Source organism: Aotus nancymaae, unplaced genomic scaffold (assembly GCF_030222135.1).
Source record: "Aotus nancymaae isolate 86718 unplaced genomic scaffold, 86718_ANA_hifiasm-v0.15.2.pri h1tg000003l, whole genome shotgun sequence".
NCBI classification, from domain to species: domain Eukaryota; kingdom Metazoa; phylum Chordata; class Mammalia; order Primates; family Aotidae; genus Aotus; species Aotus nancymaae.
The window spans coordinates 66,048,140-66,064,626 of record NW_026988414.1 but is presented as its reverse complement, the minus strand read 5'-3'; the positions used below and the strand labels follow the sequence as shown (position 1 = coordinate 66,064,626).

General features: G+C 36.9%; 1 protein-coding gene across 1 annotated transcript in view; it reads right to left on the bottom strand.

Annotated features, from left to right (window-relative positions):
- IQCH (IQ motif containing H) overlaps positions 1-16,487 on the bottom strand; it is a 280,207-nt gene that overhangs the window by 143,774 nt on the left and 119,946 nt on the right. The window lies entirely within an intron of this gene.

The window sequence follows — 16,487 nt, the reverse complement described above, 5'->3', positions numbered from 1 at the left end:
CTGAGGCAGAGAGCCAGGTGATCAGGCCCGGCTGGCCCCACCCCCACTAAAAAACAAAAAAACAGCACTTGGAAACGCTCCGGGTTGAGAGTTTCACAGCAAGCACAGCTGAACCCGGGACGGTCCAGCTCTGTGGGGGAGGGGCGTCCGCCATTACCAAGGCTCTCCACCACTATGGAGGCAGTCCGCCATTGCTGAGGCAGCCTGCCGTTGCCGAGGCAACCTGCTATTACAGAGAGAGTCCGTCATTACAGAGGCGGGCCACCATTGCCAAGGCAGTTCTAACTACACCCATATAAACAGGACTGCAGGGAAGTTCACACGGCAGCTGGGCGGAGCCCACAGCAGCTCAGCAAAGCCTCTGCAGGCAGACAGTGACTAGGCTGCCTCCTTGCTGGCAGGGCAGCCCTGAAAAAAATAAAGGCAGCAGCACAGCAGAAACTCATAAATAAAGCCCTAACTCCCCGGGACAGAACACCTGGGAAAAAAAAGGGATTTATGAGTTCTGCTGCAGCAGACTTAAACTTACCTGCCGAGCAGCTCTGAATGAACAACGGGGCTCACAGCTCAGTACTTGAGCTCCTATAAAGGACAGACTGTCTCCTCAAGCAGCTCCCTGACCCCCATATATCCAAAGAGTCACCTCATAAAGGAGAGCTCAGACTGACATTTGGCGGGTATCCTTCTGGGACAAAGAAGAAGAAGAAACTGGTAGCAACCCTTAATGTTCTGCAGCTGCTGCAGGTGATCCCCAGGCAAGCAGGACCTGGAGTGGACCTCAAAAGTCCTACAGCAGAGGGGCCAGACTGTTAGAAGGAAAACTAAGAAACAGAAATAACTTCATCATTAACAAACAGGACATCCACTCAGAGACTCAATCAGAAAGTCAGCAACTACAAAGATGACAGGTGGATAAATCCACACAGATGGGAAGAAACCAGCGCAAAAAGGATGAAAACACCTGAAACCAGAACACCTCTCCTCCTCCAAGGGATCACAACTCCTCACCAGCAAGGGAACAAGACTGGATGGACAATGAGTGTGATGAAATGACAGAATCAGGCTTCAGAAGGTGGGTAATAAGAAACTTCCATGAGCTAAAAGAACATGTTCTAACCCAATGCAAAGAAACTATGAACCTTGAAAAAAGATTTGACAAAATGCTAATGAGAATGGACAACATAGAGAGGAATATGAGTGAATTGATGGAGCTGAAAAACACAACACGAGAACTTTGCGAAACATGCACAAGTTTCAACAGCCAAATCGACCAAGCAGAAGAAAGGATATCAGAGGTCAAAGATCAACTCAATGAAATAAAATGAGAAGGCAAGATTAGAGAAAACAGGGTAAAAAGGAATGAACAAAGTCAACAAGAAATATGGGACTATGTGAAAAGACCTAATCTACGTTTGATAGGTGTACCTGAATGTGACGAAGAGAATGAATCCAAGCTGGAAAATACTCTTCAGGATATTATGCAGGAAAACTTCCCCAACCTAGCAAGGTAGGCCAATATTCAAGTCCAGGAAATACAGAGAACACCACAAAGATATTCCTCAAGAAGAGCAACCCCAAGGCACATAATCGTCAGATTCACCAGGGTTGAAATGAAGGAGAAAATGCTAAGGGCAGCCAGAGAGAAAGGTCGGGTTACCCACAAAGGGAAGCCCATCAGACTCACAGCAGATCTCTCAGCAGAAACCCTACAAGCCGGAAGAGAGTGGGGGCCAATATTCAACGTCCTTAAGGAAAAGAACTTTCAACCCAGAATTTCATATCCAGCCAAACTAAGCTTCATAAGTGAAGGAAAAATAAAATCCTTTGCGAACAAGCAAGTACTCAGAGATTTCATCACCACCAGGCCTCCTTTACAACAGCTCCTGAAAGAGGCACTAAACAGAAAAGAACAACCAGTACCAGCCACTCCAAAAACATACCAAATGGTAAAGAGCATCAACACAATGAAGAATCTGCATCAACTAACAGGCAAAACAGCTAGCTAGCATCAAAATGGCAGTGTCAAATTCACACATTAACAATATTAACCCTAAACATAAACGGACTAAATGCCCCAATCAAAAGACACAGACTGGCAAATTGGATAAAAAGCCAAAACCCATCGGTGTGCTGTATTCAGGAAACCCATCTCACATGCAAGGATATCCAAAGGCTCAAAATAAAGGGATGGAGGAAGATTTACCAAGCAAATGGAGAGCAAAAAAAAGCAGGAGTTGCAATTCTCATCTCTGATAAAATAGACTTTAAAGCAACAAAGATCAAAAGAGACAAAGAAGGACATTACATAATGGTAAAAGGATCAATGCAACAAGAAGAGCTAACGATCCTAAATATATATGCACCTAATACAGGAGAACCAGATACATAAGGCAAGTTCTTAATGACTTACAAAGAGACTTAGACTCCCACATAATAATAGTGGGAGACTTTAACACCCCATTGTCAACATTAGACAGATCAACGAGACAGAAAATTAACAAGCATATCCAGGACTTGAACTCAGACCTGGACCAAGCAAACCTAATAGACGTTTACAGAACTCTCCACCCCAAATCCACAGAATATACATTCTCAGCACCACATCACACCTACTCTAAAATTGACCACATAATTGGAAGTAAATCACTCCTCAGCAAATGCAAAAGAACGGAAATCATAACAGTCTCTCAGACCACAGTGCAATTAAGTTAGAACTCAGAATTCAGAAACCAACCCAGAACCACACAGCTTCACGGAAACTGAACAACTGGCTCTTGAATGCTGACTGGATAAACAATGAAATGAAGGCAGAAATAAAGATGTTCTTCGAAACCAACGAGAATGAAGACACAATGGAGAAACAGAAAAGGAATGCTTCAAAAGTTTCCCTACTAAGAGTATTTTTTGCTCTACGGTTTTGGTTGGTAACAATAATTGGGATCAGAAAATTATCTTCTATTCTACTCCATCCAGAGGATTTTCCCTTATCATTAATGTTGAATAGAACTAAATGATTTTTTTCTTTTGGCATATATTGAGATAATCATGAGGTTTTTCTTTTTAAATGTGTTAATACAGTGAATTATATTGCTAGATTTTTCCGACGCTGAACTTTCCTTACATTTTTCCTTGATTACGATGAAGATTTAAAAAATGCTAATATTTATTTAGAATCTTTGCCTCTATGTTCCTAAATAAGATTGATCTGGCCGGGCACGGTGGCTCACGCCTATAATCCCAGCACTTTGGGAGGCCGAGGTGGGTGGATCACTAGGTCAAGAGATTGAGACCACCCTGGTCAACAAGGTGAAACCCCGTCTCTAGTAAAAATACAAAAATTAGCTGGGCATGGTGGTGCGTGCCTGTAGTCCCAGCTACTCGGGAGGCTGAGGCAGGAGAATTGCTTGAACCCAGGAGGCGGAGGTTGCGGTGAGCCGAGATCATGCCATTGTACTCCAGTCTGGGTAACAACAGCGAAACTCTGTCTCAAAAAACAAAACAAAACAAAGATTGATCTACATATATTTTTTCTTGCACTGTGCTTTTTCAATTTTGGTAGCAAAGTTATAATAGCTCCACAAAATAAGTTGATAAGCTTTTCCTCTTTTTTTCCCCTATAGAATAATATAAAAAGAATTAACTGACCCTGTAAGGTTGCCTGTAAAAGGCCTGAGGCCTTCTCCCCTCTGGCATATTACAGTATTTGGGTGTGTGTCTGTGTGTGTGTATGTGTCTGTGTGTTTAAAAGACAGAGATATTTCTGACTACCAATTCAAATTATCTAATAATATTGTTTTAAGTTTGTTATTTTTTTTCTCAAGTTATTTTTGGTAGTTTACATTTTTCTAGGAAATTTTCACTTCATATATTAAAATGTATTGGCATAGAGTTACCATGCTATGATTTTAAAAAACTTCTATTGTATCTATAGTCAACTTTTTTCATTTTAATATTATTTACTTGTGCCTTCTATTTTCCTTTCTTTATCATTATTGTCGGCTATCTGCCTGTTTTATGTTCTTTTAAAGAAGCCAATTTTTGATTGGCGCAGTGGCTCATGCCTGTAATCCCAGCATTTTGGGAGGCCTAGGTGGGTGGATCACCTGAGCTCAGGAGTTCGAGACCACCCTGGGCAACATGGTGAAACCCTGTCTCTACTAAAATACAAAAAATTAGCTGGGTGTGGTGGCATGTGCTGGTAGTCCCAGATACTTGAGAGGTTGAGGCATGAGAATCTCTTGAGCCCTGGAGGCGGAGATTGCAATGAGCTAAGATTGCACCACTGCACTCCAGCTTGGGTGACGGTGAGACCCCGTCTCAGAAAAATAAAATAAAATTAAAAAGCTAATCAAAAAAAATTAAAAAGACAATTTTTAATTCTTTTGGGATATTTTTGTTTTTATTTTCTTACTGTCTGCTTTTATTTTCATTATTTCATTTTTTTCTACTTTATTGCTTTTCTTTTTCTGTCTTCTTGCATTTAATTAGGCTTAAGTCATTTATTATCAATTGTTCTTGTTTTCTATTAAATGTATATAAATAATGAATGAGATTGTCCAGAAGTGATGAAAGACATTGGTCTACAGATTAAAGAATCCCGATAAATACAAAGCAGGATAAATAAAAAGACCCATATACCTAGATGCATCACAATTAACCTATAGACTACCAAACATAAAAAGAACTTATATGCAGCTAGAGAGGAAACAAAAGACAAATTGTTTTCATCCACAATTTTAGCCACTATTTACCACTCCTCAATGGTCCACAGGCTCTTCAATAGCAGATATAGTTGCTAGAAAACAATGAAATAATATATTGACTATGCTGATAAGATAACTTTCAAAAGTAAGGACATAAACACATTTTGAGGCAAATAAAAGTTGAAAGAGCTTACCACCAGCAGAAGCAGACTTGCACTAGTGGAAAGTTAATGAATAAAATTTAGGCAGAAGGAAATGAATGCAGTATTGAAAGTCTGAGATGCAAGAAGGAATGAAGAGCAAAGACAGTGATAAATCTGTTGGCTAATATAACAAATATTGATTACATAAAAAACATTAACAATAATGTCTTGTGGCTTTTTTTAAAGACACAACTAAAATACAAAACAAATGGAGTCTACATGAGGGAGTTGGAGTTAAAATGTTCTAAAGTTGTTTGTCTGTTTGTTTTTGAGATACAGTCTCACTCTGTTGCCAGGCTGGAGTGCAGCGGTGCGATCTCAGCTCATTGTAACCTCTACCTCCTGGGTTCAAGGGATTCTCCTGCCTTAGCCTCCCAAGTAGCTGGGACTACAGGCACATACCACCACGCCCAGCTAATTTTTTTTATTTTTAGTAGAGATGGAGTTTCACCATGTTGGCCAGGATGGTCTCAATCTCCTGACCTTGTGATCCACCCACCTCAGCCTCCCAGGGTACTAGGATTACAGGCATAAGCCACCGCGCCTGGCCAAAATATTCTAAGGTTTTTATATTGTTAAAGGGAGAAGATTTCAAACACTGCATGTTCTCACTCGTAGGCGAGTGTTGAACAATGAAAACATATGGACACAGGGAGGGGAACATCACACACTGGGGTCTGTTGGGGGAATAAGGGAGGGACAGCTGGGTTAGGGAGGTTGGGGAGGGATAACATGGGGAGAAATGCCAGATATAGGTGATGCAGGGGGATGGAGGCGGCAAAGCACATTGCCATGTATGCACCTATGCAACAATCCTGCATGTTCTGCACATGTATCCCAGAACTTAAAGTGCAATAAAAAAAATATATATATATAAAGGGAGAAGAACAGATATTAATTTTAGACTTTGATAAGTAATATATGCATGTGAAAATAACAAACTAATCACAATAAGAATATAAAAGGAATGTATTAATTTCAAAAGAACAGAGGAATAAAAGTATAATGAGGAAAAATAATCTATTCAAAAGAAGACAATAAAGGAAAGAAAATGAAATAGCAAAAAAACAGGGCAGGGCACAAACAGAAACAGACTAGATGGAAGCAATATATCAACATATATTAGTAATTAGAATAATTGTAAATGCAGTAAGTGCTAAATGGATGATGGTCAGAATGAATTTTTTAAATTCAGCTATATACTATTTATAAAAGACAGACTTAAAACATATGGCTACAGAAAGATTAAAAGTAAAAAAAATGAGAAAAGATATACCAAACAATAACCAAAAAGAAGCTGATGTGGCTATATTAACAGTCAAAATGCTATTTATGCTAAAAAGCAATTTTGGAAATAATGAAGGACAGTGCACAATGATAAAAGTTTCCATTTACCAGGAAGATATAATAACTATAGTAAGATTTGGCAAGGATGTGAATTCACAGAATACCTTACACACCGAAGGTAGGCATGTAAATTGATGCAATGACTTTGAAAGACAGTTTGGCATTACTTCCTAAAGTTGAATGTTCACTTACCCCATGTCCAACATTTCCATTCCTACTAACCAAGAAAAATACTTGTGAATACTCAATAGGAAACATGTGCAAGAATGCATGGCAGCACTGTTCACAATAGCAAAAGGCTGAAAGCAACACCCAAAGTCCATCAACAGAAGCGTGAATAAATTAACTATGGTCTATTCAAACCATCATCCTCAGCAAACTAACACAGGAACAGAAAACCAAACACCACATGTTCTCACTCATAAGTGGGAGCAGAACAGTGAGAACACATGGACACAAGAAGGGGAACATCACACACCAGGGCCTGTTGTGGGGTAGAGGGTAGTGGGAGGGAGAGCATTAGAAAAAATACCTAATGCATATGGATCTTAAAACCTAGATGATTGGTTGATAGGTACAGCAAACCACCATGGTACATGTAACCTATGTAACAAACCTGCACGTTCAGCACATGCATCCCAGAACTTAAAGTAAAACAAACAAACAAACAAAAACAATGGAATATTATACAGTAGCCAAAAGAAATGAATTCAGTGATGTACAGTATATCTACTTCAAGACTCTGATTCAGTATTTCAGGGAGGGCCCTGGCATCGCTAGTCTGATGCATACAGACCATCTCTTTAGAACACCACTTCTCCAGCTTTGCATACAGCTCTCTGCTTTCCTCTCATGTCAGGCAGATGCCCCTCCCTCAATATGCTTTTTAAAAGTCAGGCTTATTGAGTTACTATCTACATACAATAAAATTCACCCTTTTTAGTGTATAGTTTATGAGTTTTGGCAAATGCATAAGTCATATAACCATCACCACAATCAAGATATAAAACAATTCCAACCCCTGCCAAAACTCCTGCATGCCCCTGTGCAGTCAACTACTCTTTCCATCCCCAGGCAACTCCTGATCTCTTTTGTCTTCATTGTTTCATTTTCTAAAAATGTCATATAAATGGAAGCACATAGTATGTAACCTGTAGCCCATTGGGTTTGGCTTCTTTCACTTCTATAATGCATTTGGGATTCATCTGTATTGTTGCATGCATCAGCAATTTGTTCCTTTTTAGAGCAAATTGTACTCCATAGTAAGGATGTACCTCAATTCATCAGTTGAGAGACATCTGACTGATTTCCAGTTTTTGGTGATTATGAATAAAGCAACATTCATACATTACAAACATTCATATATGGGTTTTTGTGTAAATATGTTTTCATTTCTCTTGGGTAAATAGCTAGGAGTGGGCCGGGCGCGGTGGCTCACGCCTGTAATCCTAGCACTTTGGGAGGCCGAGGCAGGTGGATCACGAGGTCAAGAGATCGAGACCATCCTGGTCAACAAGGTGAAACCCCGTCTCTACTAAAAATACAAAAAATTAGCTGGGCACGGTGGCGCATGCCTGTAATCCCAGCTACTCAGGAGGCTGAGGCAGGAGAATTGCTTGAACCCAGGAGGCGGAGGTTGCGGTGAGCCGAGATCACGCCATTGCACTCCAGCCTTGGTAACAAGAGCGAAACTCCGTCTCAAAAACAAAACAAAACAAAACAAAACAAAAACTAGGAGTGAGATTGCTGGGTCATACAGTAAATGCATGTTTAACTCTATAAATAACTGCCAAACTGTTCTCCAAAGTGTTTGTACCATTTTGCATTCCCACCAGCAAGGAATGAAAGTTGCAATTGTTCCATATCGTCACGTAGTGGTATCCCATTGTAGTTTCAATCTGCATTTCCCTAATGACTAATGATGTTAAGCATGCTTTCATGTATCTATTTACTATCCATATACCTTCTTTGGTAAAGTGTCTGTTCAGATCTTTTGTCTGTTATATTACTGGGTTGTTTGTTTACTTATTACTGAGTTTTAATTGTTCTTTATATGTTATGGATAAAAATACAAAATCCGTTATTGTTTTAAAATATTAACTCTCAATCTATAGCTTTTCTTTTCTTTTTTTGAGACAGAGTCTCACTCTTGTTGTCCAGGTTGGAGTGCAATGGAGCAATCTCGGCTCACTGCAATTTCTGCCTCCTGGATTCAAGTAATTCTCCTGCCTCCTGCCTCAGCCTTCCAAGTAGCTGAGATTATAGGCACCCACTACCATGCCTGGCTAATTATTGTATTTTTAGTAGAGATGGGGTTTCACCATCTTGGCCAGGCTGGTCTCGAACTCCTGATCTCAAGTGACCAACCCACCTCGGCCTCCCAAAGTGCTGGGATTATAGGCGTGAGCCACTGTGCCTGGCCAGTCTACAGCTTTTCTTTTCATTTTCTTAATACTGTGTTTCAAAGAGTAGAAGTGTTTAATTTTGATGACGTCCAATGTATCAATTTTACCAATTTATGGATTTTGCCTTTGGTGTGGTATATAAGAAATCTTTGCCTAAGTCAAGAACATAAAAAATTTTCCCCTTTGTTTTCTTCCAAAAGTTTTATAGCTTAGGCTTCATATTTAAATTTTATAACCCATTTTGGGTTACTTTTTGTACATGGTACAAGGAATGGGTTAAGGTTCTTTTTTTTCTTTTTATATAAATGTCCAGTTGCTCCAGCACAATTTGTTGAAAAAATTATGCCTTCTCCATTGAATTGCCTTTGCACCTTTGTCAAAAAATCAATTGACCAAGTATGTGTGGTTCTATTTCTAGACTCCTTATTCTGTACCATTGATCTCCATGTTTATCTTTTTGCCAATACCACATGGTCCTGATTACTGTAGCTTTATACTAACTCAGATACTAGGAGTCCTCCAATGCCATTTTCCTTTTTCAAAATTGTACTAGCTATTGTAGCTCCTTTGCCTTTCCACAAACTTTAGAATTAGCTTTTCAGTAGCTACAAAAAAATCTTACTGAGATCCTGATTCGGACTGCATTGAATCTATACATCAATTTGGGGAAAATTAATTATAAAATATTGAGTCTTCTAATCTATGAACATGGCTAATCTTTCTTCTTTAGGTCTTCTTTTAAGTTTTTTCTTTAGTGTTTTGAACTATTCAGCATCCATATGTTGCAAATATTTGTTAGCATTTATACCTAAGTATTTAATTTTTGGCATTATGTTAATGGTATTTTTAAAAATATTCAATTCCCAATTGCTCATTTCTAATAAATTAATTCCATTTATTTTTTATGTTAATCTTGTGTCTTCAAACCTTGCTGAACTCCCTTATTAGTGCTAGTAGCTTTTGTGTGTGTATGTGTATATGGATTCTCTGAGAGTTTTTATGCAGTAATTGTGCTGTTTGCAAAGAGAGTTTTATTTCTTTGTAATTTGCATGTCTTTTGTTCTTTTTCTTACCTCACTGCATTGACAAGGAACCAGTAAAACGTTGAATAGAAGTGGTGAGAGTGCACGACCATGTCTTGTTCCTGATCTTAGGTGAAAGGCATTCAACACTATTATGATATTAGTTGTAGACATCTTTTATTCATTTGAGGAAGTTCCCTTGTATTCTTAGTTTTCTCGGGGTTTTCGATACAAATGGATGTTAATTTTTTAAAAAAAATTGAGATGGTCATAGAGTTTTTCTTCTTCAGTCTATTCATATGGTGACTTATGATGACTGACATTTAAATGTTGAAACAGCCTGCCATTCCTAGGATACATCCCACATGGTCATGATGATTTACACACACACACACACACACACAGACATACATTCACACACATATATGTATATACACACATAGAGATATATACACATATATATGTATATACATACATATATTTAAAGAGAGAGGGAGAGGGAGAGAGTGAGCTAGATTCAGTTTGCTATATTTTGTGAAGGACTTTTGCATCTATTTTCATAAAGAATACTGGACTGTAGTTTTTTTCTAAAGTCTTTGGTTGTGGTATCAGGGTGATGATGGCTTCATAAAATTATCTGGGAAGTATTTCTTTCTATTCTATTTTTCTGGAAGAATTTCTGTAACATTGGTAATACTTCTTTCTTAGTTGTTTGGTAGGATTTGGCATCACTTTTTTTTTCTTACAATGTTTTTAAGTACTAAGTCAATTTCTTTAATAAATATAGGACTAATCAGGTTATCTATTTTTTCTGGAGTGAGCTTAGGTAGTATCTGTCTTTCAAGAGATTTGTCCATCAATCTAAGCTGTCAAACTGATGGGCATAATGTTGTTTATAATGTTCTCTTATCATCCTTTAAATGTCTATAGGATTTGTAATGATGTCTCCTCTTTTTTTCCTGATATTGACAATTTGTGCTTTCTCTCTTTTAATCTTGGTTAGTCTGGCTACAGGTTTACCAATTTTATAAAAATATTTCATGAAACAGAGTTTGGTTTCATTGAGTTCCTTTTTTTTCCCCCCCTATTTTCCATTTCACTGACTTCTACTTTTGTCTCTATTATTTCCAGCTCCTGCTTACTTTGGTATAATTTGCTTTTCTTTTTCTGGTTTCTTAGAGTGAGTACTTAGATCACTAATCTGAGCTCTTTCTTCTGTTCTAATACAAGTATTTCATGCTATAAATTTTTCTTAAGCACTACTTTAGCTGCATCTTATAAATTTCAATATGTTGTGTGGTTATTTTTACTTAATTCAAAATATTTTTAAATATCCCTGTGACTTCCTCTTTGATATATGGGTTATTCAGAAGTGCATTTTTGCATTTGGGGGATTTTATAGATACCTTCTAGACAGATTTTTATTTAATTAATTCTGTTATGGTCAGAGAACATACTGGCTAAGATTTTAACTATTTTAAATTTGTTAATATTTGTTTTATGGTCCAGAATATGGTCTATTTGGGTGAATGTTCCATGTGCATTTGAAGTAAAAGCGTGTTCTATAATGGTCTATATGGCCTATAATAGTGTTATGGTCTTCTATAGCAGGGGTCCCTAACCTCCAGGCCACAGACTGGGTACCGTGGCCTGTTAGGAACTGGGCCACACAACAGGAGGTGAGTGGCAGGTGAGCAAGCATTGACACCTGAGTTCATGCCTCTTGTCAGATCAGCATCAGCATAGATTTTTATAGGAGCAAGAATCCTATTGCGAACTGAACATAGGAGGGATCTAGGTTGCGTGCTCCTTATGAGGATCTAATGCCTGATTATCTGAGGTGGAACAGTTCTATCCTGAATCTATTCTTCTCCACCTCTTGTCTATGGAAAAATTATTTCTCACAAAACTGGTCCCTGTGCCAAAAATGTTGGGACTGCTGTTCTATAGCGTTATTTTTTTTGGGAGGAGGGTTACTAGTTCTATCGATTATTGTGAAATACAATTCTGGATTTGTTTATTGTATTTTATTAATTTTTGCTTCATGTATTTTAAATCTCTGGTTTTAAGTACATACACATTTAGAAATGTATGTCTTCTTGCTGGATTGATCTTTTTATCTTAATGTACCTCTTCATCCCTGTTAATGTGTCTTCATCTGATATGAATATAGCCAATTCAACTTTCTTTTCATTATTGTTTGTATGGTATCTTTTTTCATCTTTCTCCTTTTTATTAATTATTAATTTACATTTAATTTGTGTCTAGTCCTATAATTAATTTTGAATTAAAGATATATACACTTTTGGCTGGATGCAGTGGCTCACGCCTGTAATCCCAGGACTTTGGGAGGCAAAGGTGGGTGGATCATGAGGTTAGGAGATCGAAACCATCTTGGCTAACATGGTGAAACTTCATCTCTACTAAAAATACAAAAAAAATTAGCTGTGGTGGCACGGTGCCTTGTAGTCCCAGTTACTCAGGTGGCTGAGGTAAAGAAAAGAACTTTTGTCAATCCAATTAAAAATATATAGTAGAAAGGATCAATAAGGTCAAAATCTGGTTCTTTGAAGATACTAATAAAATCAATAAACACCTAGAGATATTGATCCAAAAAAAAGAGGTAGAAATAACCAACAATAGGATTGAGAAAGCACATCATCATAGATCCTACAGACACTACAAAAATAGAGAATACTGTAAACAACTTTATCATAATAAATTAGAAAATTTAGATGAAATGGACAAATACTTTGCACAAAATTAACATATTAAACTGACACAGACAAAATAACTAAAACAGTCCTGTATTTGTTAAAGAAATTAAATCCTTAATTCTAAGCCTATTCTCAAAGAAAACGAAATGGATACACTGTTAAATTATTCCAAACATTTAAGAAAGAAATAGTACCAGTTGTATCTAAACTCTTCCAGAGAATATAAAAAAAGACCACATTCACTCATTGTGGCAAAACTAACATTGATATTAAAACCTAAGGAAAACATTACAGGAAAGGATTAAATTTAGGCCAGTCTCACATATGAACAAAAATGCAAAAATCAAAACCAAAATATTAGCAAATGAAATCCAGCAAAACATAAACAGGATGATGTTTCACAACTAATTGGACTTATTCCTTAAATGGATAGGGAATAAATAGGGGTCTCAGGAGTACTCGCTAAAACAGATTTAAATAAAAATCAGAGTCTCATAATATTCAAAATGTTAAGATTTCAATTGAAAATTACTCATCATATAAGACCTCAAACTGAATGAAGAAAGATAATGAATAGTTACCAACAGTGAAATGACAAGGATCTTAGAATTACCTAACAAAGATTTTAAAGCGGCTGCCATAAAAATGCTTCCATAAGCAATTGCAGACAGTCTGGAAACAAATGAAATATATAGTCTTAGAAAAGGAAAAGAAAGTCTCCACAAAGACACAGAATATATAAAAAGGAACCAAATGAAAATTTTAGGACTGAAAACTACAGTAGCCTAAATACAAAATCCAGTAGATGAGACTACAGAAACATAGAAATTACCCAATCTGAACAAAAGAGAAAAAAACAGACTAGAAAAGAAAACACAGCCTCAGGGACATGTGAGACTATATCAAAAAAAATCTAACATTTGTATCATCACAGTCCTAGATAGAGAGGAGATAGAGGTCAAAGCTGCAAAAGTACTCAAATAAATAATGGCTAAAAGCTTCCTAAATCTGGCAATAGACATAAACCTACAGATTCAAGATGCTGAGCCAAACTAAAACAGAATAAACCTAAAGAAACTGACACCAAGATACATCATAGTCCAACTTCTAAAAACTAAAAACTGAGAACAAAAATTAAAAGCAGCAGGAGAAAACCAACACCTTATCTATAGGAGAAAAACAATCCAGAAGCAGATTTCTCACCAGAAATCATGGAAGCCAAAAGAATGTGGCACAACTTTTTTTTGTTGTTTTTCAAGTGCTGAAAGAGAATTATCAACTAGTAACCTATACCTAGTGAAAATATCCTTCAGGAACAGAGAGGGAAAGCAAGACATTCTAAGATTAAGGAAAATGAAGACAGTTTTTCATTAGGATACTGACTGTAGAAGAATGGCTCAGGGAAATTCTCTAAATAGAAAGCAAATGATAAAATAAAAAATATCTTGGGAATATCAGGAAAAAGGAAGAAAATGATAAGCAAAAATAGGGTAAAAAATCAGACTTCCCTTTTCTTCTTGAGTTTTCTCAATTATATTTGATGGTTAAAACAAAAAATAGTAACACTGTACAATGTGGCTCTAAATATATGCAGAGGAAATAAAAATGCAATTATCATAAGACCCAGCAATTATACTCCTGGGCATTTATCCTAAAGAAATAAAAACACATGTGTATATGAAAACCTATATACAAATGTTTATGGCAGCTTTATTAATAGTAGCTCAAAACTGAATACAATCCATATGTCCTTCAACAGGTGAATAGTTTAACAACTGTGGTACATTCTAACATAGAATTCTCCTCAGCAATAAAAAGGAATAAACTATTAATATAAGGATAAATTATCAATAATGGCAATAAAACATTAATGTAATCATATATATTTGTTAATATGACCTATTAACTAAAAGGAAAAAACTATTAATATAACCTGAATGACTCTCCAGAGAATTATATTGAATGAAAAAAAGTCAATCCTCAAAATCACTGTATTAGATGAAATGGACAATGTAGCATTGTCCATTTAGAATCTATTTATATAACATGCTTGAAATGACAAAATTATAGAAACAGAGAATGGATTATTGGTTGCCAGGGATTAAGGGGGTGTAGGGCTGGAGGGAAGCAGGCATAGCTATCAAAGGGCACTATGAGAAATCCTTGTGGTGATGGAACTGTTTTATATCTTGCCTGCATCAGTATTCTGTTTGTGATATTATATTTTAGTTTCACAATATGTTACTATCGGGGAAAATTGTGTAAAGATTTTTCTGGATCTCTCTGCATTATTTCTTACAACTACATGTGAATCTACCATTATTTCAAAATGAAAAGTTAAAAAAAAAACAGTACCAGTGAAATGCCAAGCCACAGGGTAAGAAAAATTATTTGCAATACATATAACTGATAAAAGATTAGTGCCTAGGATATCTACTAATTCCTATAAATCACTAAGAGAAAGAAAGACAATCCAATGTCAAAAAGGGGTTAAAGTCTTAAATCACCTAACAGGAGAGGATAGTCAAATAACCAATATCCATTATCAAAAAAACTTGCTCAATTTTACTGATCATCAGGCAAGTAGAAATTAAACCCACAAAGACATACCACAACAGACTCTTCAGGATGGCTAAAGTTTTAAACAAGTGTTGACAAAGATGAATATTCTGTAATATTCATATACTGCTAATAGGAAAATAAGTCAGTATAACCACTTTGGAAAACTGTTTGGCAGTATTTATTAAATCTGAGCATATATAAACACTAAGACTCAGCAATTCCACTTTTTAATGTATCTTCAATAGAAATGCTACATATGTGGATTAAAAGATAGCTACAAATGTGCATTAAAAGGCATGTACAAGAATGTTCATAATGGCTGGGCATGGTGACTCATGCCTATAATCCCAGCACTTTGGGAGGTCAAGGTGGGTGGGTCACCTAAGGTCAGGAGTTCGAGACCAGCCTGACCAATATAGTGAAACCCTATCTCTACTGAAAATACAAAAGTTAGCTGGGCATGGTAGCATGCACCTGTAGTCCCAGCTATTCAAGAGGCCAAGATAGGAGAATTGCTTGAACCTGAGAGGCGGAGGTTGCAGTGAGCCAAGATTGTGCCACTGCACTTCAGCCTGGGTGACAGAGCGAGACCTTATCTCAAAAAAAAAGAAAAAAAGAATTTAACAATGCTCATAGAAGTATTATTTCTAATAGCTGTATAATATAAACCACTAAAATTCCCATCAACAGTAGGATATATACAAAATTGAAGCACATTCACAGATACTCATTCATACACTCATACATATTTATCCTTGATGCCTCTTTTCCTCACTCCTATCCAACAGCCAGTCCTAATGCTTCTGCCAAAATATAACCTGAATGTGTTCACTTCTCTTCATCTTCACTGATACCATCTTCCTCATATCCAACATTATTTCTCACCTGGTTTATGGCAATAGTCATTTAACTAGACTCCATGCTCCCCCTATGATCTGTTATCTGCAAAGCAGTTATTAAAACATACATAGATCATCTCAGACTCTGTTTAAATCTTTCAGTGGGTTCTCTCTGTCAGCAGAATTACATGCAACTCTTCACTATGGTTTGGAAGGCTCCATGCTGGTTCTGGTATAGTCTAAGGTATTTAAAAAGAAAGATCTTAATATACACTGAGTGGTTTAAATAAATTGAGTTATTTATTTCTCATACACAGTTCAAAGGAAGACAGTCCTGAATTAGCAGGGCACCTGGCTCCAAAATGCTTGCCCAAGTTTCATCATCACATCTGCATCCCAGCTAGCCAGAGGGAGGAAAGGCAAAAGAAGGGCTATGCTTCTTTTCTCTTAAGGGCATAGCCCAGAATTTTTTCCCCCTACTTCTGCTTAATATCTTCATTGTCCACAGCCTCCTCACATGGCACACCCAGCTGCAAGTAAGGCTGGGAAATGTCGTTAGTTAAAACAACATATGCCGACCCACAACTCTATTACTATGGAGGTAGGGAAGAATAAATATTGAGGACAACTTAAAGTCTTTGCTCTAGCCTACAGCATGTAATCCCTCTCTACCTCTTCACCCTCATCTC